Below are 22708 nucleotides of genomic sequence, written 5' to 3'. Positions count from 1 at the left end.
CCTCCCTCCACACACCCATCCCCACAGCCTCCCTCCCTCCACACACCCATCCCCACAGCCTCCCTCCCTCCGTACACCCATCCTCACAGCATCCCTCCCTCCGCACACCTATCTTCCACATCGTCCTAACCCCCCACCACTCCCATCCCCACACCCACCCTCTCCCACATCCCAATCCCTACAGTATTATTGAGGGACGTTATTCTGACCTTGCACTGCCTTTTGTGTGAATCTTATTCTTTATAATAAAAGCAAAATTCTGCAGATTTTGGAATTTGGAAAATTTTGAAAAACTGCAGAACTTTGCTTTTCTGCTAAGCTTGTTGGAAATGCTCAATGGATCAGACTGCATCTGCAAAGAGAGAAAAACAGTGTTCATAGTTCACTCCATGATTTATCATCAAACTTGCCAAACTTACTGAATATTTCCAGCACTTTCTATTTGCAGAAAAGCCCACTTCTAATTTTAAGTTTCTGCTCCTCATCTTAATCCTCCCCACCTCATTTTTTCATTTCTTTTGCACTCCAACTCAGAGTCAATCCCTGAACTGAGGCAATTATAATTTCCTGGGTGTTTTTTATGTCTTTGTCCCCTGCCTCTTTGCTGCACTCTCCAATCAGGAGAAACATTTTTACTCTACCCTATGAAGTCATTCAATTATCTTAACCCCCTCAATTAGATCACCCCTTAGCCTCTATACACAAAATAATACAAGGTGAAAATACATCCAATTTAAACCGTTCACTCAGATATTACACCAGTGAATTACCTCTGCACAACACTGTCCATCCCACACTTATGAACCTTTATACACAAAACCAAGGGTACAATGGTGAGAGTATCCCAGCATCGAGAGTACAAAGGTCTGTCCCATTCCTACTATAATCTTTGTTCCGTATTCCAAGCCTTTGAGAAACCATAATGTGCATCACTTAAATATATTGACTAACGGCTGAGATTAATAACAAACAGGAGTAAACCTGCAACCCCAAACAAAGTGAATGCACTTTACTTTAAAATGGTAATTCAGTATTAATAGAGAGAAAATAGCTACATTGCTACAATATTAAAATATTCAGTACATGAAGATCAGTGCAATTACAAAATGAGGAAGTTGACGCATATGCAAGAATCATAGACTTAATTCAGTGTCCTGTGGGTCCATAAAAATCTATAAATCTGTCTTTGTTTCTATCCTTTACTTTTGCAACAATGCAACATTTGCTCGAGTACAGATGCTACGAATACTTTATTTTCACAGAACCGTGTGATTTCCTTCTGTGGCAGAATCATCTGTGAATTAAATCTGATACCTTTCTACACGCTCTGAAGGGAACCATACTGTCTTCAGATCACTAATTGCACTATTCATGATAAAATGCACATGTCACAATGATCTCTGGTTTTATGTCTGTGGCCAGAGGAATGCACTGGTAATCCAACCTCATTACCAGGTGCCCTATTGGTGTAAATGTTGATTCAATCACTAAAGTGGTCAGATCCTTTTTATTTAGTACCACAATCCAGGATAAAAAAAGGTAATTTCATCAGGCTTCTTTAACGGACTCAAAATAATCCATTTATTATAACATAAATCTTACTCTTAAAATAAGTGACCACACTGGTTAACATCTCTGCTGCATTCCAGAATCAGCTCTTCTTAAAACATAACACACAAATACGCAACACTAAAGAAAACAATCTCTGCAGTGATATGGATTTTTAAAAAGGGTTAAAAAAACGTCTGAAAACAAAGGACAGAATATAATGACTTCTTGTGTTCCACTGGATTGCCTGCGTACAAAACAAAATTCCTGATTCCATTCTTGATCAAGGGCTTTTGGGTGGCACAGTGGTTAGCACTGCTGCCTCACAGCGCCAGCGACCCGGGTTCAATTCCCGCCTCAGGCAACTGTCTGTGTGGAGTTTGCATGTTCTCCCCGTGTCTGTGTAGGTTTCCTCCCACAGTCCAAACATGTGCAGGTTAGGTGAATTGGCCCTGCTAAATTGCCCGTAGTGTTAGGTGAAGGGGTAAATGTATGGGAATGGGTCTGGGTGGGTTGCTCTTCGGAGGGTCGGTGTGGACTTGTTGGGCCAAAGGGCCTGTTTCCACACTGTAGGGAATCTAATCTTTTCCCCAAAACGTCGATTTTCCTGCTCCTCGGATGCTGCCTGACCTGCTGTGTTTTTCCAGCACCATTCTAATCTAAACTCTGGTTTCCAGCATCTGCAGTCCTCATTTTTGCCTACAAAATAAAATTGCCAATTTAATATCATGCAGAAACAAAAGAGTAAACTTTTGATGCAAAAATATTTAGAGAATTGTAAATACGAAAATGTTCATACTGTACATTCTTTGGTTCAAATTTCATACACCATCAAATAATCAACAAAGGAACAAATCTTGGTAAACTTTACCAAGCAAAATATTTTGGATACAGCTACAGCCAGATTCTGGCTCCATCCCAAGCCCAGTTCTCCTACTGGAGTCACTTATAAGGTCACCCAGACTCTCCATTCCTAGTAACATCCTGGTAAATCTCTTCAGAACCCCCTCCAATTTAATAATATCCTTCCTATAGCAAGACAGTGATGTTAATCAAATATTTATGGTCATTGAAAGACATATCAATTCAGTTCTAAACTAAACCAAAAGCATCAACTTTAACACCGGGTGGGGAACTGAGACTGGAGGGAACAAGTCACAGTTTCTGCTTGGCCATTAGGGTGAAAATCGAGGCTGAGATGTCTGCTTCTGATTCTTGTCAGTGTACACTTTAACTAACTTAAAATCTGAATGAATCTGGCAGCTTTTGTATACTCCGCCTTTCAGTCACAAAGATAAAGGAGCAATGTGAGCATCGAATGCCAGTTTTGAAACTGATATTTACAGCATCGATATAAGTTGTGATATGAGCGAGATTTTGAGTACAGGATGCAAGACGAAAGGTCTGCTGGAAAAGCACAGCAGGTCAGGCAGCATCCATGGAACAGGGGTATCGATGTTTTGGGCATAAGCTCTTCATCAGGAATGAGGCTTGTGGATCAGGAGTGCTGACAGATAAACTGGGGGGAAGGTAGCTGGGAATGTGATAGGTAGATGAAGGTGAGAGAGAAGGCGATAGGGTCGGAGAGGTGGCCAGAGCAGATAGATAGGAAAGACAATGGCCAGGTCAAGAGGGTGGTGCCGGGTTGGAGCCTTGGGACTGAGATAAGGTGGAGGAGGGGAAATGAGGAAACTGGTGAAATACACACTTATCCTGTGTGGTTGCAGGGTCTCAAGGTGGAAGATGAGGCGTTCTTCCTCCAGGCATCTGGTGGTTAGGGTATGGCGATGAGGGAGGCCCAGGACCGGTATGCCCTTGGCAGAGTGGAGGGGGAGTTGAAGTGTTCAGCCACGGGGCGGTGGGGTAAGTGAGTGCGGGTGTCCCAGAGATGTTCTCTGTAACAATCCACAAGTTGGTGTTCTGTCTCCCCGATGTAGAGGAGACCACATCGAGTGCAATGGATACAATTGGTGACATTTATGGAGGTACAGGTAAATTTCTGTCAGGTGTGGAAGGACCCTTTGAGGCCTTGGATGGTGGTGAAGGGAGTGGTGTGGGCGTAGGTTTTGCACTTTCTGTGGTGGCAAGGGAAATGGGAGCATGGATCTGACAAGGGAGTCGCGGAGGGTCTCTCCAAAATGTTGTTAGGCTGGGGAGAGAAATATATCCCTCGTGGTGGGATCTGTTTGTAAGTGGCGGAAGTGGCAGAGGATGATACGATGTATATGGATGTTGGTGGGGTGGAAGGTGAGGACCGGAGGGGTTCTGTCCTTGTCGCACTGGGTGGGGTGAGGTTCGAGGGCAGAGGTGAGGGAAATGGAGGAGATGAGCTGGAGGGCATTGTTGTCCACGTGGGAGGGGAAATTGCTGTCTTTGAAGAAGGAGGCCATCTGGGATTTTCTATGGGATTCATCAAAGTAAGCATGCTTATTAACTGACAGCCATGGTAATCAAACCACAAAAATAAAACGTAGGGATTTTCAAGACAGCTTTCGCTCTGAGATCTGATTTGTCCAGCATTACCATCAGCTGGGATCATAACAACAGCCAATGAAGTACTTTGAAACACAGTGGTTACTATGATGTAGGAAACATAGCAGCAAAACTACACTCTGCAAATTCAGTGGGGATAGGTGTGTAAAATATACATGACAATAACATATATCATTTTTGGCATTTGGATTATTTTAACAAGTAAAGCATTTGACATTGGTTGATCCATTGAATTTTATTTCAAATAATAGTTCAGAAAGTCATTTTGGAACAGCGACATAAATGCATCACTTCCAAGGAGACATGTGACTGCAAAGGAGGTTTAGACAAAACACCTGGAAATTAATAGAATATGATGTTTTACATTTTCGGATTTATGATAGGCAACGTAAATGCATTTAGTCATTAGTTTTGTTTTGGGCTCAGGACAGAGGACTCAGAGTTCAGTTGCTGCCTGAACTGCTGTGCTCTTCCAGCACCACTAATCCAAAATCTGGTTTCCAGCACCTGCAGTCATTGTTTTTACCTGAGAAGAATTCAGTTGAATTCAACAGCACGTTTAGTTTCCCTTCTAGCAGGAGTTTGTTCTGTTCAGTACAGATTAAACCAGACACTGGATCATCAGTGTTTTCTCCAGTTTGTGAAGTTTCCAACACTAGGAACTTTTGGGACAGAAAACCCCAGTTTTTCTTCGTTATTTTCTTCTTCATTCACAGGCTGCAGGCATCACTGGCTGGGACAGCATTTACCCCCTATCCCTAACTGCCCAGATGGCAGTTAAGAGTTAACCACATTGCTATGGATCTGGAATCACATTTAGTCCAGACCAGGTAAGATTTCCTTCCTTCAAGGATATTGGTGAACCAGACGGGTTTTTCCCAACAATCGACATTGGCTTCATGGTCATCACTGGACTTTTAATTCAGATTTCACCATCTACTATGGCAAGATTCGAAGCCAGATCCTCAGAACATTACCTGGGTCTCTGGTTTGACAGTCTAGCAATAACACCAGTAGGCCATTAGCTCCGCATTGTTAGAATTGGAAAGCCTACACCATCAGAACTGTGAAATCCAGCAATCTCAGAGGAGAAGTGTACAATTGTGTTTACAGTTCAAGAAAGATAAATGAAAGAAGTCAACTAGTTAGAAATGTAAAGGGTTCAGATGGGAGCATAATTTCTCTGGATTTGAGTCTCTGTAACAGATCATGTTGGGAAACAACCTGAAACGTTTTTGTAATGGTTAAGGTCTTGCTGACTGAAAATATCAGCACAAATGTGCACACACCTTTTCTCATTTATATTCTCTTTCGCAAAATAAAACTACATTCTATTGTTAAAGAACAGTGCCATGCTAATATGTTTCAGTGACCAGCCACCACATTAATTAAATAAGTACCTATCAAGAAACGTTTCATTCTGGGATGTGATTTGTCCAGTGACACCATCAGCTTGGGATGGTAACAGCTCTGAGGAATGGAGAGGTGACAGCCGAGTAATATTATCGCTGGACTGATCCAGGCTAAATCCATAGACCCATCCTCACGGAATTTGAATTCAATAAGATTCGGGAAATAAGAGCCTAATGATGACCATGAAACCATTGTCGGGAAAATCCCATCTGGTTCACTAATGTCCTTTAAGGAAGGAAACTGCTATCTGGTTTGGCTTACATGTGACTCCAGACCCACAGCAATGTGGTTGACTCTTAACTGCCTACAGCGGGAATTTCAGGCATTTCCAGAAGAGGTTTCAATGTGAAGGAAAGTCCCTCTGTATGCACACATTATAGTAAGTGTTTACCTCAACACCAGAGAAGTGAAATGAAAAGAGTTACTACCTTAATGTATATCAGCAACGATATGCTACTTGGTTCCAATAAAGATTGATAGGTGCCGCACTTAGTTACCATAATCAATATTTGCCAAAGAAGTTTTTTTGGCACTGGGACATTGTCCCTATCTCAGAATCTGAAGGCCAGGGTTCAACACTCACCTGCTCCGGAGGTGTGTCATAACATGTCTGAACATATGTGTATTTATTAAAAATGTCTTCCTTGATCCGGTAAGAGCAGGAATCAAGCCTAGGTTCTAAATCTTATATTCCTGGTCTTGTCTTACTGCTAAGAATACTTACACAGTCTGCTGAGGTGAGGGAAACATTCACTGTTCCCACAGAACTATCTCAGGATAGCTTCACCCTGCTACATAGTCTGGAGGGCAAAGCAAGATGATGTGAGATTTCAGCACTTCCTGTGATATATACCATCCCAGTAGCGTGTCCCATAGCCAGGCTTACTGCTTACACTACACCTCCCCTCAAATCTCTGACTGTCCCCATTATATTACACCACATTCCACTGCGTAAATAGAAACTACGTTGAGAAAATCCACCAAGAGTGTTTACTAGCTGCACTCATCACTAGGTGCCTTCTGATCAGCAGCTCAGCATTCACCTTCTGTTCACCTGCGCTGGTCTTCCATGATTCAGTTCTCCTTACAAACTGATAAATTGTCGAAATACACACTCATGAAACCAGAGCAGTTTGCTGTGGATTCTTCTAAACCATCTCTCAAAGATTTCCTTTCTCAAAGAAACAGCGTAACTGAAACAATGTGAACTCTGTCCTTCCTCACGCAGTATGAATGAATGCCACCGAGTACCCGCAGCTCAAATTACAACATGCTGAAGGAAACAGAACAACGGGCATGATGAAATACATGTGGAATGAACAAGTCAGAGTCTGGAGCTAATTGCACTTCCTAAAATACCAAGAACTCAGCACATACATTCCATGATTATAAATTTGAGATACATGGGGCCACTGCACTACCCCAGCCTACCACTATTCACACATAGACACGCACACATCTAAACAGACAAACATACAGAGAACACATGGACACACAGACAATCACACACATACACAGGCACGTACAGATAGACGCACGGACAGGCACACACATTCACACAGACAAACACAACGACACACATACACAGGCACATATAGACAGACACACACATACACACAGACAAACACACACATACACAGGCACGTACAGACAGACGTATGTACGCATATAGACAAACATACACATACAGGCACATACAGACAGACACATGTACACATACAGACAAACACACACATGCACAGGCACATACAGACAGACACACACATACACAGGCATGTACAGTCAGGCATACAGACAGACACTCATTCACAAGCACATACAGACACGCACACATTCACAGGCACGTACTGACAGACACACACATAAACAAATACATACAGACACACCGACAGACACACACAAACAAGCAAACACACACATACAGACAGACACACCATCAGGTTAGATTAGATTCCCTACAGTATGGAAACAGGCCCTTCAGCCCAACAAGTCCACACCGACCCTCCAAAGAGTAACCCACCCAGACCCATTCCCACACATATTTATCCCTGACTAATGCACCTAACACTATGTGTAATTTAACAAGGCCAATTCACTTGATCTGCACATCTTTAGATTGTGGGAGGAAACCGGAGCACCCAAAGGAAACCCACGCAGACACGGGGAGAATGTGCAAACTCCACACAGACAGTTGCCTGAGGCGGGAATCAAACCCGGATCCCTGGCGCTGTGAGGCAGCAGTGCTAACTACTCAGCCACCATGCTGCCGAAATGAAGGGCTTATGCCTGAAATGTCGACTCTCCTGCTCCTCGGATGCTGCCTGATCTGCTATGATTTTCCAGCATCACACTCTCGACTCTAATCTCCAACATCCTCAGTCCTCACTTTCTCCACACCAGCAGGCACACACATACACACAAATATATACGGATACACACAAAGACACAAACAGACACACACAGACTGATAAACACAAGACATGCAGACACAACACATGCACAGAGACACACAAATGCACAGACAGATGCACACATGCACAGAGACACACACATACACAGAGAAAGAAGAGGAAAAGGAATGTTGGAAAATAGAAAGGTAAAATGAGGTAAATGTGATACTAGCACTCTAACCTTTCAATCTATCAGTACAATAATATTTTTAATATGTGGATATAACATTTGGAAAACAATGATGAATAATGGGTGGAATGAAATGCGAATGATGGCTGGGAGTGGGTAAGAGCCCAGCATTGCTTTCCTTCAGGAAGACCTGCTGAATGCAGTGTTAGCAACGAGTCTCCCCAGGCACTAAGGCCTCAGGAGCAGAAGAGCAGCCCCTCACCCCTAACTACCACCCACCCCCACTGCCCCTGGGAGAGCAGAGGTAGCTGCCAGTACAGCATAGACCTGAGGGCTCATCCTAACAAGGCACCCAAAGGTGTTTCAGTGTTTGAAAAAAGCTCTAAAGATGGGAACTGTAAAGCGTGCTGGATGTGCCAAACATAACAGCGTCACTCTTTAGCGAACACATTCATTACCCACCTTGCGATGCTCTCTTTACTTCATCTCCAACCCGTGGTGATAAGTTTCTGACAGCTGCTCATGAGCATAATGCCTGAGCAATCTGTTTCCGTGCTTGTCTCCAATAATGAATGAGGTCGAGTAAATTAGTTGCCTTCACTGTTCACCTTTCTCTACAGCTGCATGGCTAATGTGAGCAGAAAAAAAAAATGCATTTTGCCGACAAGTTAATTTTTAAGCCTTCACATAATTTAACGTTGATATTTCTGTCAGGCTTGAGAGGTGGTCACATTGAAATCGAAAGGCCAAAGTGGTTTTGACTTGCACCAATCCACTAATCACCACACACGCATTTCCATTTTACAGACCAAACACCCAACTTTGGATGTTCCTCTTTCATAGTAACCTCTAAAAAATTCCAGCCAGCAAACTAAAGCCACACCAAGGAGCTTTTGTGTCTCATGGAAGCTTCTAGCTTCCATGTGCAACCAGCTCCAATCCCTACTCAGCGTCACTCTTGAAATAACACAAAGAAAATGTTCACGATGAGGCTTTTTTTCACACAGCATTTTACATCAAGGAGGGATGGCCTATGTCTAACCAGGTAATTCTGCAAAACTCCAGCACAGGATCAATTGGCAGCCAATTCAAGGAGAATACATTGTTTGATACAGAGTAAACTCCTCTACTAAAACCTTCATTAATACCTTTTTTACCTCTAGACTTGACTATCCCTCCTACCCTCTAAGGTGTGTCTCTCATATTCTATCCTCTGTCAAACTGAGGTCATCCAAATCTGCTGTTGCTATCTTGACTGAGACTAAGTCCCAGATTGCCTTGGTCCACTCCCACTACAATTCACTCAGAATAGGTCCATAGCGGTTGCCATCTCCCTGGCCCCACTCTCATCCCTGGAACATTTGGATAACAAGGGTGCCCACGTCAGATTTCTGTTGATTGGCTTTCTCTCCACCTTCAACACCATAATTACAACAAAACTCATCTCCATTCTCCAAGACTGAGGACTCTGCTCTCCCCTATGTAACTGGAGCCTCAACTTTCTGACCCATAGACCGTAATTAGTAAGGATAGACAACCTGATAATCCATGATAATCCTCAACACCAGTGCCCCATAACCCTGCAAACTCAACCCCTTACTATGCTCCTTATACGCTCATGATCCTGTGGCCAAAATCAAGTCTAACCCCAGTTACAAGTTTGCTGGTGACAGCACACTAGTGGGTCGGATCTTAAACCGTGATGAGACAGAGTACAGGAAAGAGATAGACAGCTTAGTGGCATGGTGTAACGGCAACAGTCTCTCCCTCATTGTCAGCAAAACGAAGGAGCTAGTCATCAACTTGAAGAAGCAGAGTGGGGGACACTCCCCCGATTGGAGATGGTTGAGAGCTTCAAGTTTCTAGGAATAGATATCACTCACAATCTGTCCTGATCCATCCAAGTTGATGCTACATTCAAGAAAGCACACCAATGCCTCTATGTCCTCGGAGGGCTGACAAGGTTCGGCATGTCCACAATGACTCGTACTAATTTTTAGAGATCTCAGCTTAGTACAGCAACTGCTCTGCCTTAGATTGCAAGAAATTACAGAGAATTGTGAATGTTGCCCAGTCCATCACGAAAACCAGCCTTCCTTCCACCGACTCCGTTTACACTTCCCACTGCCTCGGGAACATAATCAAAGACCCTTCCCACCCCAGTTATACTCTCCTTCATCGGGCAGAAGATAGAAAAGTTTGGTGTGTTGGGTGGAGGGTCGGAGGGGGCTTTCTTTCAGCTTATACAGAGGTTTTTCCCTTAAATACGATCAAAAAGAGCTTGAATTCCTTACATCAGCAGGAGCACAAAGACACCACCAGAAAAATTGAATTTAAATAAGCTCTATCATAATCCCAGGATATCCCAAACACATTTGAACCTCTCCAGTTCATTTTTCTCACATTGTTGCATTTATAATGTATGAACTACAGTCCCAATTCTCACATAGCAAGATCCCACAAGCTGTGATGTGTTAATAGCCATTAAAACGCACTTATATATCAGAGCTCTCTTCCCTATTGGATATGGTCTCATCAATGGTTTCCGGTCACTGCAATAGATGGGGTGACGTGGTCAGAACAGAGATCCTGCCATACCGTTGCATCTACTGAGGATCTCTTAAACTTACCAGTGATTTTCTGATGTGCACAAGACCCGCTTACAATAGAATATAATTGTGTCAAATCAATCTTTGGCTTCAGGAAAAAGGAGAAAAGTTCCTTTTTTCCCAGTTCACTTAAATCAACTACAATTCATCAACATAATCAAGAGGGTATTGACAGTGTCGTCTGTACAGGATATTACTGAGCCTCCCATGTACTGGTGAGTGGTTGAGAAGGTCTATCTTAGTCTTTGGATTTTATCTCCATGAGTGCGCTCTACAACATGAACAAAAGACGAAGGGTAATGACGAATGTAGGGAGATCTGTACAAAACTATCTTGCGTTTTGATAGGGTTCATAAACATGAGTTCTTGTTTTCCAATACTCCCTGTTGTATAGATTTTGAGATATTCATTGAGATTCAACCTGAAAATCGATTAATCAACCTGCTTGATTTTGAGATTGGAAAAGCGCAGCAGGCCAGGCAGCATCTGGGGAGCAGGAGAATCGACGCTTCGGGCATGAGCCCTTCTTCAGGCTTATGCCCGAAACGTCGATTCTCCTGCTCCTCAGATGCTGCCTGGCCTGCTGCGCTTTTCCAGCACCACATTTTTCAACTCTGGTCTCCAGCATCTGCAATCCTCACTTTCTCCTGATTTTGAGGTTGGCCAACTTTGTTTCCTTGGTTATTTTGATCTGGAAGCAATATTTTGTACCTTCATATGCATGTTTAAAGATTCTCATGTGAATTATTTAATATTGTGGCTTTTGACTCTTGGAGAGAATACTCGTTCTCTAAGAGTCTTTATATTCAATTTTGATAATGCCATCAACTGGAGGAGATTATCTCAGTGTTAAATCAAAGCTGTTTTCTGATAGATTTGGCAGACTCCTGTGACTAATTAAAGGGAGAGGGAGAAGCACTAGGAGGGGAAAGGAGGTCATGAATACTGAATCACCACGCGGAATATTCATTAGATCTAGTTGGTGCTTGAGACACAAAAACCAAAGTATCTAATTCCCTCGTGAGACTGGACAAGACTGGCTGAAGATGAGAAGGAACTCGATCTGTATTGGTCATATAAAAATAACAAAACAGAAACATGCATTCATCTGAATTTTCAAAAGAAACAGCGACTTGGCTCTTGAGGAAATACAACTGTAACTCACATGAAAAATCTGTTGAGTGAATGCACTGACAGCATTGATGGAATCTTCTGGGAACAATCCATCAGCACGTTGTCCAGCAGTTAAGATTAAACCAGTTCCAGTACGGGAGTCCCAATCGCCAACAAATCAGACAAACAAATCTACCGCTCTCAGTGTGTTTTTCACGTGATATTTACAGATCAAAGGAAATAATTGTTTAGATTGGTTGTTTGCATATGCATCAGCTTGATGTGAGCTCAGGGACTGGTGATTCTTTGGAGACAAAATACGTGCTTTTGAAAATCATTTAAGCCAAGTTCTGGACCAATAAAATATCCCATCAATGCTGAAGAAAGTAGACTTGTGAAAGTTATGGGTCTCCTGGGAAATCATTCAAGAATTCAGGGGTTAAAGGCAATCCTTAGTTGAGGCATATGGGCCAAGAAGATTCAATGCTCAATTCTTTTTGCCCTTCAATTACTTATCCCATTCCCTTTTGAAAGCCACAATTATATGTGCCTTGAAAACACTGTGAGGAGAGCATTCCAGAGCCTAACCACACACCGAGTAAAAATGTTCCTTCCCATGTAGTCCACCAATAGTCCTTTTGCCAAATACCTTAGATCTGCATCCTCTGATCCTTGACCCTTTTCCCGAGGGGAACAGCATCTCTCTATCAACTTGGTGCAGACACCTCATGACTTTGAATATCTCTTAACAAACCCTGTGACAATGCTGTCATTTTAAAAAGGTTACTTTGTCCTGGGTTGTTTTGAAGAGAGGTTGTAAGGCAGAGGTAGTGAACTGGCGACTGAAGGCAAGTGAATTAAACAGCTGAGGAAAGTTTGTATAGGTGTGGCCAGCTCCCACAGATCCAGGTTTCTTGCTTTTGGGGGGTTTTTTTCAGTAACATCAGAAGCTGTTTGGGGTCTCAGAACATTTGGAAGCTTCAATGAATGATTCATAGCTGCTGTTCTCTCTGAAACCTCTCTTGATGCTGTTCCCTCCTGGATGAGTGAACAGTGTGTAAGAATCTGTGTCTGAATTTGCCTTTTTGCCAAAAGGTGTATTGATGGGAATATTGGAACAGTTGGTTAGTAATTGGGACTGCATCTATTATTCTGTTAAGTCTTAGTGTAGTTATGTTATTCCAAATTCCACTTTCGTTTGTCTGCAATTTAACAATTTGTTTAAATAAATTGTGTTTTGCTTAATGTTTGACCAGTTATTTCACATCTGGAATAGTCACTTCAAAGTTAATTTTAAGATAAGAAAAAGATAGGGTCCAGGCTACTTGCTTAAACTGTTTTGAGGGAATCTGGTCTGGTCCAGAACAACGCCTTCTGAACCATCTCCTAGGAGAACAGTTCCATCTTCCTGAATTTATCCCCACAACTGAAGCTCCTCATCTCTGGATCCATTCTTGCAAATCTCTCCACCACACTGATCTTAAGCCCAGAATTGGACACAGTACAGCTATGCCAGAAAAACTTGAAGAGAAACAAATCTTTTGACTCCAGTGCTAACCACCACATACTTTTGACTCAAGCTTCATAAAGCAAATGGAAAAGTAACACATTGTCAAAGAGGCATTTTTGTGGATTCTTCCCAGGATCCTTGGTGATTACTTAAAGAGTGGACTTTTGAGGTGATTCCAGAGACTACCAGAGTTGAAACTTTATTGCTGGAACAGCACAGCAGGTCAGGCAGCATCCAGGGAGGTGATTCCAGAGACTACCAGCCTCAAGAACTTCAAGGGTGGTGTGGAGTCAAGGCCCAGTGTGGACTGGAGGGTAGGAGTCAGCGTGGTCTGTGATGGAAGCACCATTAGAGTCATTGAGTCACACAGCTGTACAGAACGGAAACAGACCCTTCAGTCCAACTTGTCCATGCCGACCAGATATCTTAACCTAATCTAGTCTCATTTGCCAGCACCCGGCCCATATCCCTCAAAACCCTTCCTATTCATATACCCATCCAGATGCTTTTTAAATGTTGTAATTGTACCAGTCTCCACCACTTCCTCTGGCAGCTCATTCCATACACGCATGAAAAAATTGCCCCTTAGGTCCCTTATAAATCTTTCTCCTCTCACTCTAAACCCATGCCCTATGGATTCCTCCAACCCAGGGAAAAGATTTTCTCTATTTATTCTAACCATGGCCCTCATGAATTGTTCTGAACTTTTAATTTTACTATTTTCTAATTTATTCCTATGATCCATAATGCTGAACTTCTTATTTCTTTGTTTTTCCTTTTTTCCCTAAGAACTTGTACTGAAGACTCTGTACCTAGGTACCTTGTATCTAAGATGGTAGTGTAAGTGGCGACTTGTAAACCTTTCACTGTACACATGTGAGTACATGTGACAATAAAGCGAGTTCAATTCACTTCAATAAAGACCTCATTGGCTAGTGTTTTTCAACAGCCCAGTGGTGAGATATTGTGGGGACATCAGCTGTGTTTATTCGTGAGGGTTTATTCAAATAACACAGTCAATTTTACTTGTTTTTGACACTTGTAATGCTGGCTTTGAATAATTTAGGAATGATGCATTTTAATAATTAACAATGGTATATAAATGTTTTGAAAAACCTGATATCCAACCAGGAGGAAGCGTTGGTAGACACATTGAACGATACCATAAATTTGTTAAAATCTTAAACTTTTCCAGTGTCAAAACTGCTATGGTGAATTAAGAGCAATAATAACACATTTATTTCAGCCATTCAAATAAGGAAGCTTTTGAAGGGTCTTCACACTTTAATGTGAGGGAAAAAAGAGGACACCAAATTGAGGACGAAGAGTTTAGGAAGATTAGAATGCTTTGACAGAGAGCGGAATTTTCTGGAAGTTCTGAAAAGAAGAGACGATATGTGTAGGGATCTAGAGAGCTTCAACTGGTCAGCAGTAAGGGCTGTAATGAACAGGGAGACAAGAGGAGGCAAAGATCCCAGAGGGAGAGAAACAGGGCTGGCTTGTAGAGCTGGAGAAGGTTCCACGGGATAACAGCCTAAACCACAGAGGGATTTAAATTCAAGGGTAAGTTCAAGGGTTAAAAATGTTAATGAAAATGTTTGTCAGCAATTTCTATGAGGTTCCCCCCAAATTCTATTGTAATAGCAGATTTAGGGGTACAGACTGCCAGGTTCGATTCCAGCCTCATGCGACTGTCTGTGGGAGTTTGCAAATTCTCCCCTTGACTGAGAGGGTTTCCTCTGGATGCCCCTGGTTTCCTCCCACAGTCCAAAGATGTGCAGATTTGATGGATTGGCCATGGGAAATCACCTTGTAGTGTCCAGGGATATGCAGGTTAGGTGGATTAGCCTTTGGGAAATGTGGTGTTACAAGGATAGGATTGCAGGGTGGGTCCGAAGTGGGATGCTCTTCGGAGGGTCAGTGGGCCGACTGGCCTCCTTCCACACTGCAAGTATTCTATGGCCAGCAGAATTCCCAGAAAGAAGCCACAAATCGCCATTATTTCCAGGTTAGAAAGAATTCTGAGATCAGAGAACCCCAGTGACAACTCTTCGCCAATGAAATGTCCTATTAAAAGACGAAGACTTGTTTGCATGTAATGCCTTCCGCAATCATCTCAAGTGTTTCTGGATATGGAGGACGATGCACATAGGAAGATGGTTATGCCTGTTGAAGGTCAGTCATCTCAGCTCCAGGCCATCCCTGCTGGAGTTCCTCTGGGTAAGGATTTTTAATCGACACGTTATCATGCCTCCCTGCTGCAGGTGAGACTTGAACACGATAGATCCCTCAAAGTTGCACCCAAGTTGATCGGGTCATTAAGGAGGCGTATGGTGTGTTGGCTTTCATTAGCAGAGGGATTGAGTTTAAGAGCCGTGAGGTTATGCTGCAGCTATGTTAAGCCCTGGTTAGACTACACTTGGAATATTGTTTTCAGTTCTGATTGCCTCATTATGGGAAGGATGTGGAAGCTTTTGAAAGGTTGCAGAGGATGCTGCCTGGATTGGAGGGCATGTCTTATGAAGAAAGGTTGAGGGAGCTAGGGCTTTTCTCATTGGAACGAAGAAGGATGAGAGGTGACGAGTGTACAAGCACTCCTGTTGTGAGTTTCCTATCAGCCTTAAAAAAGTTCCAGCGATGTAGAGGAAAGGATAGCAAAGATGATTCAGCACAGGAGCAAAAATAACAAGGTAGTTGTTATGGGACATCAACTTTCCAAATATTAACTGGAAATGCCATAGCTCGAGTACTTTAGATGGGTCAGTTTTTGTCCAAGATGTGCAGGATGGTTTCCTTACAAAAGTATGTAGACAGGCCAACAAGAGGCGAGGCCACATTGGATTTGGTACTGGGTAATGAACCCAGCCAGGTGGTAGATTTGGAGGTAGGTGGCCACTTTGGTGATAGTGACCACAATTCAGTTATGTTTACTTTAACAATGGAAAGGGATAAGTATATAACACAGGGCAAGAATTATAGCTTGGGGGAAAGGCAATTATGATGCGATTCGGCAAAGTTTAGGATGCATAGGGTGGGGAAGGAAACTGCAGAGGATGGGCACAATTGAAATGTGGAATTTGTTCAAGGAACAGCTACTGTGTGTCCTTAATAAGTTTGTACTTGTCAGGCAGGGAGGAAGTGGTCGAACACAGGAACTGTGGTTTACTAAGGAAGTTGAATGTCTTGTTAAGAGGAAGAAGGAGACTTACGTTAGGATGAGATATGAAGACTCAGTTAGGGCACTTGAGTGTTACAAGTTAGTCAAGAAAGACCTAAAGAGAGAGCTAAGAAGAGCCAAGAAAGGACATGAGAAGTCTTTGGCAGGTAGGATAAAGAAAAACCCTAAAGCTTTCTATAGGTATGTCAGGAATAAAAGAATGACTAGAGTAAGATTATAGCCAGTCAAGGACATTAATAGGAAGTTGTATGTGGAGTCCGAGGAGATAGGGGAAGTGTTAAATGAATATTTTTAACTGGTATTCACACAGGAAAAAGACAATGCTGTTGAGGAAAATACTGTGATACAGGCTACTAGACTACACGGGATTGCGGTTCACAAGGAGGACAGGTTAGCAATGCTGGAAAGTGTGAAAATAGGTAAGTCCCCTGGGCCAGATGGGATTTATCCTAGGATTCTCTGGGAAGTTAGGGAGGAGATTGCAGAGCCTTTGGCTTTGGTCTTTATGTCTTCATAGTCTACAGGAATAGAACCAGAAGACTGGAGGATAGCAAATGTTGTCCTTATGTTCAAGAAGGGGAGTAGAGACAACCCTGGTAATTATAGACCAGTGAGTCTTACTTCAGTTTTGGATAAAGTGTTGGAAAGGATGATTTATCATCCCGGCATATATATCCTGGATGAGGGCGTAGAAGGATGGGTTAATAAATGTGCAGATGACACTAAGGTCAGTGGGGTTGTGGATAGTGCCGAAGGATGTTGCAGGTTACAGGACAGAGGGTGGTAGTTGATGGGAAATGTTCATCCTGGAGGTTAGTTACTAGTGGGGTACTGCAAGGATCTGTTTCTGGGCCCACTGCTGTTTATCATTATTATAAATGACCTGGATGAGGACGTAGAAGGGTGGGCTAGTAAATTTGCGGATGACACTAAGGTCAGTGGGGTTGTGGATAGTGCCGAAGGATGTTGTAGGTTACAGAGGGACATAGATAAGCTGAGAGGTGGCAAATGGAGTTTAATGCAGAAAAGTGTGAGGTGATTCACTTTGAAAGGAGTAACAGGAATACAAAGTACTGGGCTATGATAAGATTCCTGGTCATGTAGATGAGCAGAGAGATCTCAGTGTCCATGTACATACATCCCTGAAAGTTGGCACCCTGGTTGATAGGGTTGGTAAGAAGGTTTACGTTGTGGTAGCTTTTATTGGTAGAGGGATTGAGTTTCAGAGCCATGAGGTCATGTTGCAATTGTACAAAACTCTGGTGCGATCCCACTTGGAGTATTGTTTACAATTCAGGTCATCGCATTATAGGAAGGAGCTTTGGAAAGAGTGCAGAGCAGCTTTACCAGGATGTTGCCCGTTATGGAGGGGAGGTCTTATGAAGAAAGGCTGAGGGACTTAAGGCTGTTTTCGTTAGAGAGAAGAAGGTTGAGAGATGACTTAACTGAGACATATAATCAGAGGTTTAGATAGGATAGACGATGACAGCCTTTTTATGCGGATGGTGATGGCTAGCAAGAGTGGACATAGCTTTCAATTGAGGGGTGATAGATATAGGACAGATGTCAGAGGTAGTTTCTTTACTCAGAGAGTAATGAGGCATGGAATGCCCTGCTTGCAACAGTAGTAGACTCGCCAACTTTAAGGGCATTTAATGGTCATTGGATAAACACATGGATCATAATGGAATAATGTAAGTTAGATGGGGTCCAGATTGTCTTCCCAGGTCAACATCGAGGAAACAGGAAAGATTAGATTAGATTACTTACAGTGTGGAAACAGGCCCTTTGGCCCAACAAGTCCACACCGACCCCGCCGAAGCGCAACCCACCCATACCCCTCCATTTACCCCTTACCTAACACTACAGGCAATTTAGCATGGCCAATTCACCTGACCTGCACATCTTTGGACTGTGGGAGGAAACCGGAGCACCCGGAGGAAGCCCACGCAGACACGGGGAGAACGTGCAAACTCCACACAGTCAGTCGCCTGAGTCGGGAATTGAACCCGGGTCTCTGGCGCTGTGATGCAGCAGTGCTAACCACTGTGCCACCGTGCCGCCCCTAAACATGGAAACGTGGAAACCATTTTGCATACAGCAAACTCTCATGAGTAGCAATGTGACAGTGCATCAGATGATCTGTTTTCTGTAATGTATATTAATGAAAAAATGTTGACTGCAATATTACTGATAACTGCCCTGCAAAATAGCACCATGTAACCATTCACACCCAGCTGTGAAGGCAAACAGGACTTCTCTTTGATATCCCATTCTGAAAGACAACATCTCCAGCACTGCAGCACCCCTCAGTGCTGCATTTGAGTGTCAGCGTTAACGTTTATGGATCTTTAAGGTTCTTGATAGTGTAGATGAGCAGAGAGATCTCGGTGTCCATGTGCGTAGATCCCTGAAAGTCGCCACCCAGGTTGACAGGGTTGTTAAGAAGGTGTACGGTGTGTTAGCTTTTATTAGTAAAGGGCTTGAGTTTCAGAGCCATGAGGTCATGCTGCAATTGTACACAACTCTGGTGCGGGCCCCATTTGGAGTATTGTGTACAGTTCCTGGAGAAGGACTTCAACCTCCTAACACAAAGACAAGGACACTAATCCCTGAGCCACAGCTGACAGACCCATCGAGGGAATTCTCCTCGCTGAACAGGAAGGTAATCACGGGAATTAGGGAATATATCAATTGTTTCAACAGCTCTCTTGGCAATTGGATGGACAGTTGCACTTCACTGTCTCATAAACCTGCAAGGCTGAACGTCTGCATGATACAGAGTTTGCTGATTCCAGTTTGCTGCCGGTTGAGGAGGAAGAATGGTTCCGCTAAGCATTTCAAACATTGCACCACACATCAATAAAAATGCACCAATGATCGCCACCTGCTGGCTTTAAGGTCACATCACAGCGAAAAAAAAAGATAGGTTTCCATAAACAAGAATTGAATTTCTTTGTAGGTATAAATCATGACCAGAAGCTGGAATTCACATCATAATAGCATTAAAATATATTGATAGGAAGTGGACCTGTTGAGTAATGCACTTCAGGATTTGATATAGGCAGAAAGTTAATTCTTCCATGCATTATGCAGTGTATAATTCCTCATTCTTTACTCGAATTATATGGATGCGTAACCTTTCATTTGTTACTGTTTAAATAAATAAAAGGACATATTCATCACATATACCATCATTCTTGTTTAAAACAAAAGATTAAATGCTTTCATCATACTCTTACTTTATAGAGTCTCTACAGTGTGGAAGCAGGCTATTCAGCCCATTAATTCCACACTGACCCTCTGAAGAGCAAACCATCCAGTCCCTACCCTAACCCTACCTTGCATTTACCATGGCTGATCCATCTAGCCTGCATACATCTCTGGATGCTATGAGACAATTTAGCCCAGCCAATCCACCCAATCTGCATGTCTTTGGACTGTGGGAGGAAACCAGAGCACCTGGAGGAAACACACGCAGACACGGGGAGAATGTGCAAACACCACACAGACAGTCGCCTGGGTCCCTGGCGCAATGCTAACCACTGAGCTGCCATGTTTTAAGTAACCATATGATTTCCAAATGTATTTAAATATGGGAATGCACAAGGAACATGCGTTGTAAACAAGTATGTATGTTAAAAGGATTGACAGAAATTGTACAGAAGAAGACAAGTTTGCTCAGGTAATGAGCTACTTATTCAATACCTGCCTCATTGACATTGTAAACATCTCAAGGAAGAGAGACCTGAAGGAGCTGCATTCTTACATCCCCTTTCATTACAACAGGATGTCCCACAGTGCTTCACAGCCAATGAAGTAAGTCTGAAATGTAGTCACTACAGTAATGTAGGAAACACGGCTGTGCCCTGAAGTAAGCAAACTCTCACGAACAGCAATTCAATAATGACCAGGCAATCTATTTTGACAATGTTAGGTGAGGGATGAATGCTAGCAGAATTTTGCGGAGACCTTCGCCCTGCCTTGCCTAGCCCGTCTTCAAAAAGGGGCCATGGAATCTTTTGCTGAGAGAGCAGGCAGGGCTCAGTCTAACATCTTCACCAAAGGCAAACCCATCCAATAATGCAGCACTCCACTCAAATATCAGTCTACAATTTGTACTCAAGTCTCAGGCATGGAACTTAAACACACAACCATGTAACTCTGAGACACAAGAGCTACATCTAACAATAAAAATGTAGTCGTGAGAGACAAAATAAAAACAGAAGACAACATATTAAAAGTAGGCACTGCATGAAAGGAATGATCTGATTTGCAATTCTCCAGATTACACCACACTAAGATACTTCGGGTACAGATTTTATAATAAGTGTTTTTTTGAACCTCATTGATTGTGTCAGTCATAATAAAAACACTTGGAAATGGATAAAATATTTCATTGCTCATGCACTAAGTTACATGACAACTTTTAGACTGAGATCTTGCAATTTGTGCTGACAGTTACACATACACATCAAACGCGCACAAGCACAGACAGATGCACACACACACACACATACACACACAATCACAGGTAAGCACACACAGACATATACACACACACACACACATCTACTGACACAAACATACCAACAGAGTCGTTCTGGGTTATGTTTTCTTTTAGATTTGTAAGCTGGTGGAGCTTTGTGGTGACACAGCTCCCTGAGGCCACACCTGATACCAGCCTGCCAAAGACAGACTGCAAACTCATCCACAGCAAAAGAGGGAGAGATAATTGGACAGAAAACCAACTTTGCTATACACTTCCCCATCAGATGAACTGCAGGCTGAGAGTAGCCAACCCCTTCAATCCCCAGCTCAAAGGCAGGTTTTGATGGACACAATGTAGATATGTCCCCACAAAGCAAAAAGGTGGCATTGCCAAAACTAGAGCCCCTGCTTACCCAGAAGCATTGTGGGTAAAATAAAGCAGAAAAATAGATGGCCAGTATCAACAGTATGTTGTATTTGAAATAGACTAGAGGACTGTGCATCAATAAGGAAATGAGGAAGTTGGAGTAATCTTGTACCAAAGTTGGAGTCAAAGTTTAAAATCTAAAGGTCTGGCCTATTTGTTCTGCGCAGGATATCTCTCCTAGACTGCTGGCACAAGAGCTAATACTGATGGTCAGGAAGTTTTATGATGGTTCATGCACTGCGACAGCCGCACTGACAAATTATAGCGATGATGCAACCAAATCAACATCACCAGAATATTTTCAATGGCAGGCCGCTGAAGATAAAAGGACTTGGTGTAGCTGCTCAAACCTATTTGTAGTAGGTGGGCTCGACCAATTTAGTACCATTTGCTTTGCTTTCACAGAGCTCATTAGCAATGGAGCTGTGCGGTTAGCATCTTAATACACGTATTCCATAATTACTGCAGGATACAAGCCTTATGACTGGGGTTTTCTGGGTTCTCTCACAGCAAGTGGAGAAAGCCCTCAGATTTTTTCTTTCCTCAGGTTATTAGATTGTTACAAAGAATGAGAGAGGGAAGAGGATGACTCCAATTATGTTGTGATGAAAAAAAAACGTCACATTAAGGAAGCAGCTCTTGACAGTTATGGATTTCTGTTTCAGTATTTTTACAGCATTCACTTAAATCTACACAAAAATCTTCAAGAGAGTGAATGCAAGTTAGAATTAAAATTGAACCTTTTTCATGCTTACAGTTGGGTTTCTCAACACTGCAATTATTTTACACTTTTGGATCTTTGCAGTGTATTCATCTTGAACTTGTTCAATCTCTGTTGAAATTCCAATAATTAGTTTGTGATTATGCATCCAAATTTGAAATAAAGTGCTGCAGAACCTTTTTGAAAAATGTATTGTGCGGAGTCGCTTTATAGTAGCATCATAATATTTTATAGAAGCTCTATATAAAATTAAATGAACACTTTCCTGAACAAGTAATAAATATGGAACCATGCGGATATTTATCAGGAAGGACTGAACATGATGGGATTCTTTCTTGTAGAAATAGAGACCATTGTGGGTGACCTGAATTCTTTAAGATTGCGTTTTTAATTTTTTTTAATGTTCCAACTTGTGAAACGACAGGGGGTTATGAAGCAAAAATGATATGAATGCAAACCTCACGCAGGATTAGGGTCAAGCATACATTATTTCTGGATTAGTGGTGCTGGAAGAGCACAGCAGTTCAGGCATCATCCAAGGAGCTTCAAAATCGACGTTTCGGGCAAAAGCCCTTCATCAGGAATAAAGGCAGAGAGCCTGAAGCGTGGAAAGATAAGCTAGAGG

Source organism: Chiloscyllium plagiosum, chromosome 38 (genome assembly GCF_004010195.1).
Source record: "Chiloscyllium plagiosum isolate BGI_BamShark_2017 chromosome 38, ASM401019v2, whole genome shotgun sequence".
NCBI classification, from domain to species: domain Eukaryota; kingdom Metazoa; phylum Chordata; class Chondrichthyes; order Orectolobiformes; family Hemiscylliidae; genus Chiloscyllium; species Chiloscyllium plagiosum.
Note: the sequence above shows the minus strand (reverse complement) of the source record.